Below are 17,418 nucleotides of genomic sequence, written 5' to 3'. Positions count from 1 at the left end.
CAGAATTGCATGTCTGATGGTTTTTGGAAAGCGGGGCGAACATTGAAACTCCGCCCAGATTGTTTTTCGGAAACTACAGGACTGCCAGGCTGTTGGTCTGTACATTTAAAAACCATACTCTTCATCATACCTACCAACGATGCAGTAATTGTAACTTGTTCAAGCAAGTACAATAGCCTTTGTCCGTTAAGTATAGTTCAGTTGTATTCAACTTTGAAGTACAATACATTTGGATTCAATCTTTTACAACCGTTGCTTTTCAAGTATTTATCCATCCATCTATTTTCGAAACTGCTTATTCTATCCCAGCTGACTTCAGGCAAAAAATCGGATTATACTCTGAGACCGGTCATCAGTCGGTTGGACGGCACACATAGAGACGGACTATCATTCAGTCACACATTCACAATGTTGCTGAGTGGGGACTGAACATGCTGCCCGCACAGAAGTCGGTCAATTCCACCTCTACTACACCATCTGTGACCACCACACCATATCTTTTTAGGTACACATTTTATTTGACCTTTATGCGCAATACATTTTAATTGAGGCATTACGGCAGTGGTGAATGAATGTGCGTGAATGTGTGAATATGTGGCTTTGTAAAGCGCATATTGGGCACCATATGGTGCAGATCAGAGAGTCAACGGTCTTTTGAAAGTAAGAGCTACTTAATCGATATTTCTGAAATTTGCTAAAATTACCTTTAACCTCGTGTGGGGTTAAGATCAGTGGATGTCATCACTATGTGTCAACTGTGAGCTTGTGAAGCCTGCTGTGATTTCAGGCTTTGATATTGATCTTTATGAAGACAAGTGTTCACATTTTTAAATGATCACTTCGGAAACTTTTTAACAGCACTGCTATTTGCTGAAGCTGAACAATGTTCCCAGTAACTACAACGACACCCGAGTTTCTGGCGATTTGAATGGTACCCAACATTCTTACTGTATGGGAGAAATATTGATAATGATAATTTTTGAATATCTCAAAAAGAGACCAAAACTATGCTGATCCTCAAATTGTTCAAGAACAGCTACAAATTGACTTTGGGGGGCACCTTTCTAGAGCCGTTTTTGGCAAAGTTGCCCTCGGTTTAAGGCAGGGGTGTCAAACTCAGATCCTGGAGGGCCGCTGCTGTCCTGCATGGTTTCCAAGTCTCCCTGTTGCAACACACCCGATTCAAATGATCAGATCATCAGCAAGCTCTGCAGAAGCCTGACATTGAACCTGTTCATTTCAATCAGGTGTGTTGCAACAGGGAGACTTGGAAAACATGCAGGACAGCGGCCCTCCAGGATCTGAGTTTGACAGCCCTGGTTTAAGGGGTTGAGAACCACAATGTTTGAGAATTATACAGTATTCGTGCACGTCAGCGAGGGGCATTGCTTTGGTCCGACTTGGAGGAGTGAAATCTGGCTATGGCGGTTTGAAACGGCAACTTTGCTTTCAGTAATATCTAAGCTACATTTCAAGACTGAAACCGTTGCCGAGTAGATGAACACTTGGGCCACCTACGCTCCCGTATTTTAATGTCGTCCATTATGCTGATATGATGACAGTAAAGTACTTTTTGAGGCGCTGCAGTTTTCAAACCCCTGATGGAATATAGTGTATCGTCTGTTTCCTTGTCATCTCCGATGTGTGTGAGGCACATTTCCCCCCATTTGCACATGGATGGTCCCAACCAAATAAGTGCGCGTTGTCCTCAAACGTGTCCCAGAAAGACCGTTCCCAAAAGAGTCGGAGCGGCGCACTAGCGCCCCGCCGTGATGTTGTGTCTCTTTAAGTGCACCAGGCAGTGCTGTTGGTCCGCATATGGAGCGATCCGTGCGGGGCTGGCTCTCCGCAGAGTTCGAGCGCCGTCCTTCAGCTCGGGCGGCCGACTGAGGCGAGAAAACTGTTCCCCCACAGCCCGCGTCGCAAATCACGCCGCGGCCGGAGCAGATGCCAGAGGTCGGGGAAGCGCGGGGTGGTGGGTGGTCTGCCTGGAGCGGACGGGTGAGCACGCGGGGGCCACAATAGTTGGTGTCGCCCTCTCAGAGTCTGGAAGCAGCGTGTCGCGGCACATCTGCGGTGCTGTAGATTATTCAAGAGCACTCAGACGGTGTTGGAGCTGATGGGATTGAACAGAGAAACTACAGACATTGCGAGCTGCCTGCTTCTCAGAGAAACATGTTGAGGTCCCCCCCAGTTGACGAGGAGATAAAACAAAACATCTCGCTGCAGCAAACCATCTTCCGCAGCCTTTTCCCGACTCAGGTAACATCTTTTCAAACCTTTTTTCTCATCGAAATCTGAGCGCGAATGAGTTCAATGCGCACAAATAGAGATGTTACAGAAGTGTGAAAATCTTTCAGGTCACTGCTGCTGAACAGACCATAATAGCTGAGACAGCAAGGGCATATTTTACTGTGGAGTTTTTTTTTATGTGCTGCAACTTGTTAAAGAAAATCATGATTAGGAATATGCTTTGTCTGATTTAGGTCGACTTGTAGTATAAGAAAATACCTCTGATGAACTTGTGGTCTTCTTGTTCCTTACATGGCCACATTTGATTTATTTCAGATGTATTCACCACTGATTTAAGTCCTTTATGACAGATATTTAGGTGACCCTTTGCGTCACCAGTGGCTAAATTCAGTGATTGTTAACCAGCGTGCCATGACGGATGATCAGGCATGTCAGGGAAATTGTCCAATTTCACCTAATTTGTCCTTAAATCATGATCAATTACGCATATATTTTTGTCATCTATCTACTGTATGTAGCGACGCGTAGTGACAGGCAGGACAATTAAATGCTCTTCCATAAGATGTCTCTGAAAGTCGAATAATCCTGTAGGCCCACCTGTTGCATTTCATGTAACAGAATAAGTCATAGCTTCTTTGTGTTCAAATAAGCAGGCCCAGGTCTCACAATGCTAATGAAAATGTGTGAGATTTTTCTCAAGGAAAACGGGTGCCTTGCCTCAATAAATGTTGGGAAACACTGGGTTAAGATGCACACAGGAGCTTGGACAGCAATCATTTACTCCCAAGTGTGAAGCAACCCGACTTCCTTTCGAGTGGTAATTTTTAACTAGTGGCACAATTATGATGCAGAACACATCCCGGTACTAAACCCACATCACCGCCTTTCATTCGGATATGTAGTTTAGAAGGTTAGCCATCACATTAAACATTGGTGTGCCTTGTACTGGATGTGTACACTTGGTCAGCTCAATGGCCCCAATATTAGATATTTAAATGAGCTAGACCCGTTGTGAGAGTCGTTCCAAAGATTTTGATGGACAATATTAGGGAGATACCATTTTAATAATTTATGTTTTATTGTAATTGTTTCCATAAATTTATAATGGCTCTATCACATTAAGAGGTATTCCTTATGCTCTGCTCCTTTTAAATCACTGATGAACTATCAATTTCCTCTGAGTAGGATGTGTTGCAATTCTCAACCACTGCAAACTACAACCATGGGTCCAGAAATCGTTTTTAATTTAATACATCTCTGCTAATACCTGTCAAAACAGTGTGGCAGTAGAGGTCATTTGTTCTAGGCTCGCTACGCACAAAAAAGGAAAATACATGCATCAATAAATGAATGAATAAAATTGCAAATGGTTGTTGGAAAGATGCCAGTCTGTTTGCTGGCTTCTGTCGAGGTGCCTTTGAGCAAGACATCACCCCCACTCCCTCACAGTTCCATTTGTCAAGCAGTGTTTGCACTCCTTACTCACTCTGAGTCTCTGCTTGCATGCCAGCATATCTGTGATCTGGTGCGCCATGTTTGCGACACAAAATTCACAGCAGAGTGTGAGTTAAATTTCCCGTTGAGGGATCATCTTGATGATCGATGATACAAACCCCGCTGTTAAAAACCAAAAGAAAAACATGAACGATTTACAAATCCTTTGCAACCAACTTGATATTCAAAAACTTTATTTATTTCTTCAACACGTTCCAAAAAAAAGCTGGGACAGGGGTATGTTTACCGATGGGTTACATCAACTTTCCTTTTAACAACAAAAAGCATTTGGGAATGGACGACACTATTGGTTGTAGCTTTGTAGCTGGAATTTTTTGACATTGTTGCTTACTGGACAGCATAAGTTGCCATGCCCACGTCCAATAGTGAAGTGCATTTTGTGTATCTGTTAAATCCAGAAATAGCACCCATAACTCACACTGCGCCTCTGAATACAGTGTGCCGTATGGTTGTGAAAATACAGTCAGTGATATCTTACCAGCTCACGCGTGTTTGAAAAATGAGTAGGGAGAAGTAGAAACTTATCTAGTCGCGTTTTTCGGGATCAAAGGTCACGGGTATGCAAGCTTGGTTTTCGACCTTGCTGCTTACAGCCAGATATTTTTTCAGATTCTCTGAATCTTTTCATGTACCATAGATGATGACATCCCTAAATTCATAGTAACTGTTCATTAGGAAATGTTCTTAGACTGTTGGACTATTTGTTCCTAAAGTGGTGAACCGCATTCCATGCTTGCTTGTGAACAACTGAGCCTTTCGGTCATGCTCCTGTTTCCAATTGTCCTGTAGAATGTTCCAAACAGGTGATTTTTGAGCATTCCTCATTTTATTGTGTTAACCCCATCAAGTCAAGTCAAGCACAACTTTATTGTCAAATGTGCTGTATGTGCAACATACTGTACAATTTCATTGAAGAAATTTCATCCGCGCTGTATGTGCAACATACAGCACAAATGAAATTTCTTCCCTCTCAAGACAACATAAAACGAGAGGAGCCGCTGCGGGTGCCCGCGCTGCCATCAAAAGAAAAGTTAACATAAAATGACAAAATAATACAAGACAACACATTAGACACAGACTATCATGCAATCTTCACCACTTTCCTGCATACACTTTGTTGTCTGAAGCAGGTATAGATGAAAGAGGACCGAATCAAAGTGTCCTTTTCACCAGTGGATCAAAGACGTCATGCTGCAATGTGCACACGTCTGCCACAAGCTAAGCTTGAACGCAACAAGAAGCTGTAGCATCCATTAACGAAAAAGAGAGATTGGCTCTCTTCTCCTGTCCCATGTAAATCCGCTTCAATTCCAAGCCGCGACTCCCAGTTCCACATACGCATCGGCGCTCTGCGCTGACGCTCCTTTCTTCTCATCGTCGGCTCCTCAAGCCATGCATCCATCCAGCCGCAGACTATCCATCAGCACCGACCTTTCCGCTGAACAAAGCGGGGCTGTGAAAATGCTGCCTAGTTCAGGCGCAAGACACAAGCGCCCTGGGGCTGTCCAGCAACGACAGTCAAATGGCACAGACATTCCTCCCAATCAAAATCAGTGCTGGTACACGCGTGCCGACGAGAAGGCGCAACCACCAAGCACAGATTCTTCTTCTTTGACGAATGTCGTGGCCAAAAATGCTGAAAACCGTCCACATCAGGTCCACACGACAAAACAACAAACACCATGTGACAAAACAAAAGACAAAAACAACAAAAAAACGCAAGGCTCTTGAAGAGCACTTGCCGACGGCTGCCTACTCGGGCATCCAAGCTTTTTGCGAGCATGTTACAGGGATCAAATTCCAAATCTTTTCTTTGATGTCTGTTTAGTCAAATAGGTTGATTTTAATTAGCATTTTACACAACGCCCCAACTTCATTGGGGTTTTTTTTCATTAAAAAAATAAAATAAAATATACAGAATACACATCTTGAATGGCATCTTGTTGTGAAGTTGTTTCATATGTCATGGAGTGGGTGTCCCATTCATTCTATTTCACCTAACCCGATGCCAACTCTTCTGAAATGTAGATCTTGTGCTTTATTGACTGTCTTATGTCCGTCATCCAAATATTTGCGTTCTTCACAATGTTGACAGCGACACGTTGACATGACTTCAAAATCACCTCGGCAAAAAGGCAACGCCACACAGAATCAGGTTCACGATTTTAACGAGTGAATTCCTGCACACTCAGCTGCATGTACCCACCTTCCCGCTCATTGTTTCAAATGGCCTCGGTATACTGTAGATCACCATATCGAACGATGCACTCAGCGCTTTGTGCAAAACGCAAGAAGCGAGGTTTATGGTGGCCCAAAGAAATATCGCAGTACTATTGAAATCGGCTGATGAATGGCAACTAATTGGTCATGCTGCTGCTCTTTCAGCATTGGGCATGCCAGTAAATAAGAAGCATAGAGCACGACAGAGCCCTAGTTATACCGGCGGCGACACAGCGCTCAGTTCATCACTTCCACGTCCAGGCCGAGCCGAATTGATCAATAGCAGGAGTGTCTCTCTTTCACAGAAATTATAGCTACCCTCCCTGTTGCTCAGTCCTGTAACACCCTGCTAATGGAACTTTGAATCCCATTATAGCATTATTAAGGTGCGCAAATGTGCGGGCACTCATTAGAAAAAATAAAATCACATGAATTGCAGTGCTGGCAGGGTCTGTGTCACCCTGCCGGCTCGGTCCTCCCCCGAGGCAGAGGTGAACAGAGAAATATGCCAACTCAAAGCAATTCATATTTGTGCGCCGAAGAAAGAGAGCGTGCTGTTCCCACTGCCGCTGTGAATAATCATGGTCAAAGTCACAGCTTTTTGCGCCACCAGGAGCTCCCCTCTCCGCGATCGCAGCAAAAAAGAGCTTCGGCCTCAACGATTATACGGCACATTTGGTGTTGAATTCGAGGGGAGTTCAAGCTTGGCTTCTGCCGCAGAGGAGAAGCCGAGACACATTCCTCACAGACCTGAAGTCTTGTGTTGTGACGGGTCGGCTGGCAGCGGAGTGTGAAGGCTGAATTCCTCCCGAGCTTATCTTTTCATCCTCTCAGCGACCTCTCGGGGACGTGCTTGCGGATCCTATCCAATGGCCGCGGGCTTTCAAGATGGCCGGAGGAGCTGACAAGAATTAGACTTTGCTTTTTTGTGCTTGCCATTGCGCGGACACGACAAAGGTGTCCTTTGAGTTGTGTGCCTGCTGGACATCGCACTCACTCCTGATCCAGTATATCAGCATCAAGAAAAGGATGTCAAGATCCTCATTAGAGAGCGAGTCCAGAAATAGCCTGGCATTAAATACTCTGCTTTCACAGCTCGTGACGCATGGAACCTCTCCTGCTCTTGATAATGTCAGCTGTGCAAAAAGCAGAATATCACATTAGTCAGCTGAATTAAGGATTCAACTCTCACTTGTTTTCCTAAAAAAAAACTGGACCTTTCTGGAAAGAGGATAATCTTTCAAACACAGTTATCTCTGCCCAGATCCAAGGAAGGGGTCAACCTTGCTGTATGAACATCTCAGACGGATTATCGGCTTATGGAAGAATTATTCACAACACTAGACCTTTTTTTTTTCTTCTTCTTTTGTTACAGAGAACACTTCCAGGTAATCACTGCCTTCACAGGTGGTGGTGAAATACCAAATATTTTGTGGTGAGATAATTGTCCTTGGCATGTATGTGTCTAGCATGGCAAAAAAAAAAAATTACATAACAGGGGCGGCCCGGTGATCCAGTGGTTAGCGCATCGACCTCACAGTGCAGAAGTACCGGGTTCAATTCCAGCTGCGGCCTCCCTGTGTGGAGTTTGCATGTTCTCCCCGGGCCTGCGTAGGTTTTCTCCGGGTACTCCGGTTTCCTCCGACATTCCAAAAACATGCATGGCAGGCTGATTGAACACTCAAAATTGTCCCCAGGTGTGATTGTGAGCGCGGATGGTTGTTCGTCTCTGTGTGCCCTGCGATTGGCTGACAACCGGTTCAGGGTGTCCCCCGCCTACTGCCCGAAGACGGCTGGCATAGGCTCCAGCACCCTCCGCAACCCTTGTGAGGATAAAGTGGATCGGAAAATGGATGGATGGATGGATTTACATCTGTCCATATACCAGTATTTGTCAATAAATAAATCAATTCCCTTCTTTTGATAATGATTATCCTTATCCTGAGGGTACACCCTGGCCAGTCAATCACAGAGACGTCCATGAAGCCAGTTTAGAGTCATTTGTTCAGCTGCATGTTTTTGCAAAGTGGAACGTTGAGAACCTGGAGTAAAAATATGGAAGCAATTGTTGATTTGTTGTTTATTGAAGAAGTGGCAAAATGCAGCCTGGATGATTGCAACCATCAGTGGCTATTTTCATTCAGTCTGAACTTGTTTACCGGCTAAAGAAGTACAAAAACGCAACAACAATGGGAAGTTGAGCTACAGTCACTTACGTCCACGATGACTCAACATCTTTAGACATACAGGATTTTGCTTCAAACAACACCGGTAATGAAATAGAAGTTCAAAAAATGTAGTCACATTCTGCCATTCCATTAAAAAAATAAAAATACACATTTTCACTCAAGAAATGTAGGGGCGTTTTGCAGAAGATGGTTTCTAAGAAAACCTGTGCAATTTGGCCACTTGTCATTCCTTTAACTCAACACAAATATACACCAAGTAGAGTATTAAAAATACACTTGGATGAGAAATAGAGGACACGCAGTTAGTGGCTGTGCACATGGTACGGGTACAGTATTCAAATTGCATCGGGTGTTTTCCTTGTGAATGAGGATTGATTGAGAAATGTTGATGCCATTATGCAAACCCCCCCCCCCCCCCCCCCCAAAAAGCTACTCTTTTGCATTGTCCTTGTGTAAACAAACCCTTCGTCAAACCCCCATCCCAAATTCCAATGGTCTTTTTATTTTCATAGAAGTATGTATTTTTTTTTCTCTGGCTCCCCCAGCATGAAATATGAAATACAATCTAATTTAAATCATTACTCATTAATCCTAATTTCTGTTTCCTTGATGATTTATGTAAAGCTAGTTGGTATTGAAAATAATGTAACAACATACTTTTCAATATCGTGGATCGAGCAAGAAAATGGAACACATTTCATGAAACTGGCAGTGTTTGGATCCTCCTGTAGGGTTTCACATTTAGTCAGCAGTAATGACTGAATGTCTAAATGGCTACCACAGGTGAAGCTTTCAGGCGTAGAATTGCATCCTGCTGAGGGCACAGATGTTGTCTTATTCTGTCAGATCTGATATGAGGAGAGGATGTGTGTGAATGTGTGTGTGTGTGGGGGGGGGGGGCTGAAGCAACATCCTGTTCATCTTTCTTTTCAAGCCATGCAAGGGAACAAATATTGCAATAATGGTGCAACGTAATCGTCTTTTGTATGTCAGGTGTCAAAGAATGAAATTCATTGACCTCGTGCTGTGTGTTTTATCCCACATTACTTTCTTGGAATTGAGTAATTTTAACAAAGTTCCTTATGCGTGGCTTACACCCACTATACAGTGGATCGTGTCATTTTTGTCATTTTCCTTTTTTGGTCACCTTATTTACCTACTATTGACACCTTGAATTATGTTGGAGTGTGGTTATCCAGCCTTGCAATCTACAAACAGACTAAAAATTACATTCTTAAATTAATTCCTCTCTGGAAACATTGACCAACACTGCAGACAAACAACCGTGATGTGAAGCATTAACAAATGGGCAAACAAGCGATATCAGTACATGCTGTAATGTGATATCTGATCTGCTAAGCTAAGTAATTGAATAAAAACCAAGTAGCAGGTTAAATTCAGGCTGTGTTGTGGATCAATTCAAACAGCATTGTCATTTTTATAAAGAGAAAATGTTTCCAGAGCTCTCGTACCGAATTGATTTAGCTTTAACTTGCATATCTGTTGTGTCTATAAAAGATATCTAAAATATATATATTTTTAAAAACACTCAGATAGCTAGACCAAGTTCAGCAAAAGGTTGATCACGTCCCAGATGTGTCATCGGTTCTCGCCTATTTTTCTTCCTCATTCAAGTCGGCAGTGGTCCAGTAGAGCTGAATTTGTCTCTTTGTGTGAGAACAAGGTGACAGAAGGAGGTGTGATAGTAATTGAGCAAATGGAATAAGGTGCCAAAGAAAAGTGGGCAACCCAGTGCATGTAAAGTGACACAGACGCTGTGTTCAGCAGATGACCTTGAGACGATGCCAGTTGCTCAGATTAGCACATCACACTGTAATTGCCTACCACGAGAAGCAGACCCCCGTTGTCCTTTCTTCAATGGGATCCCCGCTTGACTAAAAGGCCTTTGTTGGTGTGAAACAGCTGGGCTGGCTGTGCTCTGTTCTGTGTACCTGCTGCTCCAACCTGGCAAATTCCTTGATCGAAAAATTGGTTTTCGCAACTCCCCTGTCAGAAACTAGGGGCACCGAATGCTGCCAGTTAGTTCAAGACTCATTTGTCTTTTGGCTAATGGGCTTTCTCCGAAAATGTTGGCCAAACATCGTTACGCTGGAAATGACAGTTAGCGAGTTGAAATGCTGAAGAAAAGAAAGAGGGAGGGAGTGACTTAAGATGCATTTATAATGCATCACATTTCATAGCCGTCCCCAGATAGCATGGAAATATGCCACCTGTGGGCTATGAGGAGCACATGGCTAACAACGGAGCTTATTACTTACACCTTATGAGGTGATTTGATGTCATGAACTTGTCGCCGTCATGGCTTTTTTTCACTTTTGTCATTGGGGAAAAAAAGTGCAGTGTTTTGGAACAGATAAGTGTTGGGGTTTAGAAAAGTAATACCTAACCTCTTCCAAATGAGGCGCGCATTTAGTTCTTTGATTAAATTTGAATCCAGTGAGAAATGCTGCTGCTTCTAAGCGCGATGAACACGAGTAGAGGAATTAAAGAGGAGACGCAGTTTTTGATGCACATAAGATGTAAATGCTGATCTCGGAGAATTCATTGAACCAGATGACAGGCCAATGAGATGAAATCTAAACTAATTTCTACAGAATTTTAGAATGCTTCTTGAGGGAGCGCTAAATATTAATCCAGTTAACAGTGCATGTAGTGGATAAAAAAAAATATATATATATTTTTTTTTCTGTATCTGTCAGGCAGTTAGAGCCTGTGAGAGCGTCCATATTAGGGAGGAGCCAAGCAGTGCTTCCTCAGCTTTGAGACCACTACTTGCTCCGGGTGGCGACAGTTGATCTATGAAAACAGATCTATCCGTATTTAGACAGCACTGAGAGGAAAACGACATGCTTTTGCACAAAAGAGGATGGCAGGAGATGTTGACAAGGCCTGTCTTAACAGTACAGCAGTACAGCAGAAGGATCCCCCAGTGTGACAAAGAATCAGATGGCACGAATCACCAGAACAGCCCCCCCTCCCCACCCCACCCCCACCCCGTAGTCCACCACTACCCACCCACCTCTGCGTCTGTCAGTTCCAGCTTCAGATCTCCCTTCAGTCTTCTGGGCCCTAATTGGGCTGTCACACTCGCTGGAGAAATTTGTCAGGTTGCTGTGAAATGGACAACTTGGCTAAATCAAGATGTATATCTGCACCCCCCCTACCACCCTCAAACTAGAAAATTTGATTATCGGTGCCTTCGCACATTTTAGCCCTTCATCTCTCAAAAAAAAAACATGACAACCGAAGGTGTTCAAAATGAACCCTGTATGCCTCACTATGAGAAGTCCACTATTTCTCTTGTCAAATCAGTAAATGCATTGATAATAATGAAGTCTGTCGTGAAATCTTGATGTAAAGTAATAGTGCGGACCCTTGCGAGTTTATCACCGTTTGTCTGCTTGACTTTTTCATTTGTTTGGTTTTAAATAAATGATTGTCATCGGAAACAAAAGGAGAATTATTTGATTATTTCCCCTTTTCCCGCCGTTTTTTGTGGGGTAAAAAAAAAAAAAAGGTCAGTTGCCCATCCCTGCTGTACCATAATACTCTAATAAATAACAACAGAGTAATGCTGTAATGCAAATAAAAACATAATAACAGTCAAAGTGCAGAAAACCTGACTGTAAATGAGCAATAATAGAAATAATCAGCTAATAATCAAACTGTCCTCCTAGAAACCTTTAATAACTCGTTTTGGATCAGATCATATAGACAGCAAGCAGAAAATGAAGTCCACTCTAACATTAACATGCTGTTGTTTGTAACCTCACCACCTGGACTTTGCAGTCTTTTCAGCCTCCCAATCTTCACAATGCTCACTCATCCCTGTCGGTACTGGCAGTCAACTCTTGGCTTTATGTTGCATCAGTTCTGGTCAGAATGACACTTGAAATACTTTGACACCTATGAAGCACGGACAAAAAGGACACTGTACAGCGATAACTATTAACCAAGGTGACTTGTGCAGCAAAAATGACTACATGTGAACAGACAGACTGGGCTGGGGGTGGGGGGGGCATTGAAGGTGGGGGCACCCCACAAGACTCCTCCCCTCCCCTTCCCGTGGAGGACTTTGCACAAGCTGCTTTGACAAAAAATGGATCGGTGATCTATAGTGGAGGATTTTTGCACAGTGCTATTGCACCAAATGCATTTTCATCAGTTGTTAATCTTGCTATTTTTGTCCATTCTATGACTTGGATGAACACACTGCCGTGTTTTTCACCAGTGGTGTCAAGTTTTGAATTTGTGTGCTTCCCTGAAAGTGTCAGTTCTCCTCAAACTATTCCAGTTCTGAGGCTTCTCTTTGTAACGCTTATTATAAATCATTGGAATGGGCGCCAGCGGCTCAGTTTGTGTATTACTTGAGGAACGGAGGGCGGCGGGTTCACAACCCCCTTGGGGATAGACAACGGAACTCGTTGGTGGAGAGAGCCAGGTTTAACTGCCTTCGTTCTGCGTAGGTGAGCAAGGCACCAATCCCCTGTCTGATATCACGGAAAGAAATGCCACCTCAAGGATCATAAACGTATTAAAATGCAGTTTAAAGAAGAAGCAAAGTCAGTAAACACTCCTATACTTACCAGTGGCGTTGTGCGTATCCAAAGTAAAATACAGTCCGGGCTGAGAACTGTCCACTGGGTTTTAATTTGCAAAGGTGAGCAACAGAAATAGAGGCCTTTATTTATATTCACTTAAAGTAAGGGCTCGTTACGCTTAGCTTTAGCATGACATGTTGCTCGATTAATTTCCGACACCGGCAGCATCAAGCAGGATGAGCGCCGAAAGTCTATCCCTTTATCAGCTACTTTTGTGGATCTGCTTGTAAGCACAGCACACGCATGAGCTCCTCCGCCGCCTTAACATTCTCCATCTGTCAGTTAAACTGCTCGGGCTGGTGCTGATGTTTGGAACATGTAGTAAATGAAGCACACCTGGTCAGCCAAGAGCACATTGCCACATTGTCAGCTCTCATCGCCTCGGCTGTCTGGGTGAGCGAGCAGATGTCTTCCCCGGGCTGCTGGCGGCGATGGCTGAGCTCAAGCTCGGTGCTCATCACTTCACTGACCCCCAAGTCAACCCTCTCCTCACTCAGCCGCCGGAGCTGTACAGTTACACCGAGGCCAAAATGCACACTGTTGTTTGCCTTGTCTCATGTGGCTTTACAGACCTTCATGTAACGCATCGCTAGGTTGCAGTCGCGGTTCTTTTGACGACCCATTAACGCCATCATGGAATTCTGCTCTTGTCTTTTTTTTCATGATTTGTTTTCTTCCCAAGACCATTGCAGCTGTCAGTCATTTCTCGCTTAATGGTACTTTGTCTATTTTCTGCCCGCTTGTTGCCTTTTTTGACTATGTTGGGCGTCAGCCAATCCTCCATTAAGCGTCTCCAGCTGGTCCAGAATGCTGCTGCACGCCTCCTAACTGGAGCACATAACTCCTACTCGAGCATCCCTTCACTGGCTCCCGATACATTTTAGAGTTCTTTTTAAGATCCTATTATTTGTTTTCACATCTTTAAATGGCCTCGCGCCACCTTACCTGTCCGGCGCCTCAGGTCTGCGGACCAGATTTGATTAGAAGTACATAGAACTAAGCGGAGGCTCAGAGGGGCTCGAGCCTTTTTCGTTGCCGGTCCCTCTCTCTGGAATGACCTCCCACTGAACATTTGGCAAGCCCCCTCGCTGCCCATCTTTAAAACTCATCTCAAAACTCATTTGTATTTTACGGCATGACTCGGACTTGATCTTAGTCTTACTGTTTGATGCTTACTACCGTCTGTGTTATTAATTTGTTGTTTTAATGGTGTATATATGATATTTGCTCCATGTACAGCACTTATTATACAGCGATGGTTGTTTTAAAGTGATCTATAAATACAAGTGAGTTGAGTTGAGTTATTTCATCTACAGTCAACTCACCGGCCTCAAAAATCCAGTCAGACTTCTGCCTTTCACAGATAACAAGTACGCTCAAAAACACAAACCTCAGCCAACGCTTCACTCGAGTCACCCGCAAAATCAATATGTGAACTGCTTTGCCTCTCGAAAAATTTTTAGGTCAGGATGAATACCTTCCTGCATGTTTTCTTTTCGCTCTTCCCATAAGTTGTCACAAGCGCGACCAATTACAGCTTGATATGCTGACATTTGAGAGTGATACGAAATGGGAAAAGGGATATTTCATGTCGCGTCAGACGAATTCTGGATTTAAACTTGGTTTAACGTTACGGCATATAACCAGACATACATAGACCAGCTAATTTTGTTCAAAACAGACAAACGCCCATATATTTTAAAGTTTGCTTTTTATTGTTTGAATTTGATCATTGACATCAGGAATCACACCAATAATTTAATAGGAAGATCCTAGGACGAAAACCTCCGCATCATCAAAATCCAAGCACCTGTTTATGCAGACAGGATGGTGCGTACTGCTAAGTACCTCGATGACGGCGTCAGTCAGAACTAGTGACGGCAATCTGCAGCCACCTCATAATTGGATTGGATGAAGAGTCAGAGGGCTGTCTGTGTAGATTCTCAGTCATCCAGGTCATGGTAATCCGCTGAGGTTGACTCGAGGCAACTGGGTTTCTGGTTCTTAATTCTGACAGCGACAACAATGCACTTTTGTTGACCACGCCCAGGGGACGCACCCGCCGAGGCATAAATTGGAAAACTCCCCCACCTAAAAATGAAGTGAAGAAGCGTTTTGGAATAAAGGTGAAACATCTTCAACAAACAAGGACGAGTCCAGCAGCCTCAAAGCAACTTTTGCAGAGTCAGAGGACTACGGTTGAATTTATGACCAACAACAAAGCATGTCCGTGTATCTTGCAGGTTCCTACTGTTCTTGCGGACATCGACGACTGCTATTTCTAAAACTGTATGTTGTGAGCATAGTCGGGACAACCAAGTCATATTGTTTGGTTCCAAAATATTTCATTTTATTTTTTTTATATTTTTGGTCACACGACTTGTTTTACTTAACTCTTTCATTCCACAAGACGTACTTGTACGTCTTTTTAAAATTAGACCCCGCCCACCAAGGACGTACTTGTACGTCTAAGTCTTTTTTTTTTTTTTTTGCGTCATAGAGAGGAGGAGGGTCTGATGTAATCGGTGAATGAGAATAAGCAGTTTTCATTGTAAATCATAAGAAAAAAGCGACCAGTAGGTGGCAGTGGTGCCCCACATGCTTGAAATGCATGCTTTTACAAAAAGCTAATTTTCTCCGTTTTTTGCCCAGGAATCGCCATTTTCATGAAACTTAGCCATTTTGTAATGCCGATTGCTGAAGAATGGAAAAAGGCATTTGGCTTCTTTCTGCTGAAAGAAGAGAGTCCAAAGTTTATTTTGGTAGGCTCCATGTTTATATAGCATTAGAACCAAATATTCTGTGGGCCTTGCAAGGTCAGTCAAAATCCAGTAAAACACTGGGATTGAGGTGGTTGCTCCAGTGAAAATGGCTGGGATTGAATGAGTTAATAAATAATTCTTGATGTCAGTCAGAATAATTGACATCTGTAAACAATCGCTCTGGGTTTTTTTCTTCCGGTCCGTGTCAGGACTCTGCAGCATTTCTGGGGTTTTTTTGTATGTTTAAGTCGAGCTCTTGTAATGCATGCAACAAAAATGTGCACTTGTCCCTAATGTTGTGACCAGTTAACGTTCATAGCGTGCATTTGTTCATAAAGGGGCATTTTTGTTTTTGCATTACCACCAGTACTATAGCTTAATGTTCATCGTCAGATAGTGAAAATGTGCAGTCACGTTGGAAATATCTACCTGATGAATTTGACATATAACGTTGTAAGTAAGGTTTCATGTTCTTCAGTGATATAGTGCAATATTTTTGATGAGTTACTTGGGGTCACGGTCACTGTATAGTTGCTTTCACTTGGATTTGTTTTGCAGCAGCAAGCTTGTGGTAGCGTATAAATCGACGAGGCTTGGCTCGGAAAAAGGAGCACCTTCATGTTTGAGGGTTGGAGAATTGGCAGTAGCAAGCCACTTTCTATTTTCAGAGCTTTTATCTTCTCTAAGATTTAGAAAAAAATCAACAGTCGCACTTTCCTCTAACAAAATTGCACAGTGGGAAAAATCAACAGAGAAGCGTTTTCTTGGATGTCTTCTTTTAAAAAGTCAAGTTTTCACTCTGTTGTCACGATTGTCTTCATCCATACGATCAATCTTTAACAGCTTCTCTATCTCGCAAACACACTCACGCGTCTCTCTCTGTTTTTTTTTTGTTTGCTTTTGAGATGTTGTTCCGTGTTGCATCAGAGCAACGGTGTGCTGCCACTGTGTGTGCTCGTCATATTTTATTCATCATAGCAGTGGCTGCGGCATCGAGGCTTGCTCCTTCCTGCCAGCTCAAAGTAGGCAGCTGTCAGAGAGCCCAAATCCCCAGATGCTTTGCCCATTTTACCTCAACATCATACAAAGGCACATTTCATTGGATGCACCTCTGCCACCAAGCGCTTTCCATCATTGCAGAAGCGACCCTTTCTCCATTTCCTTTCACTCTTTGGCCGCATGTGGTAACTTTTTTTTTTACGTTTTGAGGTCAGATTCTCCATCCTACCGCACCTAAATAAGGTCTTCCCGCAAGAGCTGACTCGCAGATCTTGCGATAAGGGGAAAAATGGCTTAAAAAAATAGGCTTGGGCCAAAAGTCCACCTTTCATCCACTTTCTGTTTCACGTAGAGTGGCGTTGCTGATTTTGTCATTTGATGACAAAAGATAACGCTGCTGCACTGAATGACAACGGCAACTCGCGAACTAGCACATCATCGCTTGACTAAAAATAGGAGAAACGTGCAACGAGGGCTTCTAATGATCATCATTTTTAATTGGAAAAGATATGTTGACAACTGGCCTCTGGTGCTGCTCGACCTTCACGAGCAGATTTGCGTGATGCTGATGAGGCCGCATGCTTCAGTACACATTTTGCGCGGCATGTGAACACACACTCGCACATGTTCCTCAAACAAATGCATCCAGACTGCTGCACCGTTCCCTGCGCCGTCATGCACAGTGAGCTTCGCAAACAGCACGCCGGCGTGTGCGCGGCGCTGAGTGACAGACGAGCTGGCAGCTCCCATGCTAGGCTTTCTCTCTGCTTATTAAAAAGAAATAATAGCAGCATCTTTGCTAGTCATATTGGTATTTGCTATTGTGCTGCTCAACTTTTCCTTCTGTTCAACAGTTTT

The 17,418-nt window shown here is 43.5% G+C and overlaps 1 protein-coding gene across 4 annotated transcripts in view; it reads left to right on the top strand.

Moving 5' to 3' along the window:
* Positions 1-1,751: 1,751 nt before the first annotated feature.
* The window catches only part of wscd2 (WSC domain sialate O sulfotransferase 2), a 49,830-nt gene continuing 34,163 nt past the window's right edge, over positions 1,752-17,418 (top strand). For all 4 annotated transcript variants that reach the window (XM_086111864.1, XM_086111863.1, XM_086111860.1 and 1 more), the window contains exon 1: positions 1,752-2,262. The gene's annotated coding sequence lies outside the window, so the exon portion shown is untranslated. The remainder of the gene's footprint in view (positions 2,263-17,418) is intronic.

The sequence above is a fragment of the Hippocampus guttulatus genome, chromosome 5 (genome assembly GCF_054856545.1).
Source record: "Hippocampus guttulatus isolate MCC_2025c chromosome 5, RoL_Hgut_1.0, whole genome shotgun sequence".
Lineage (NCBI taxonomy): Eukaryota > Metazoa > Chordata > Actinopteri > Syngnathiformes > Syngnathidae > Hippocampus > Hippocampus guttulatus.
Note: the sequence above shows the minus strand (reverse complement) of the source record. Positions and strands in the feature narration are given on the sequence as shown.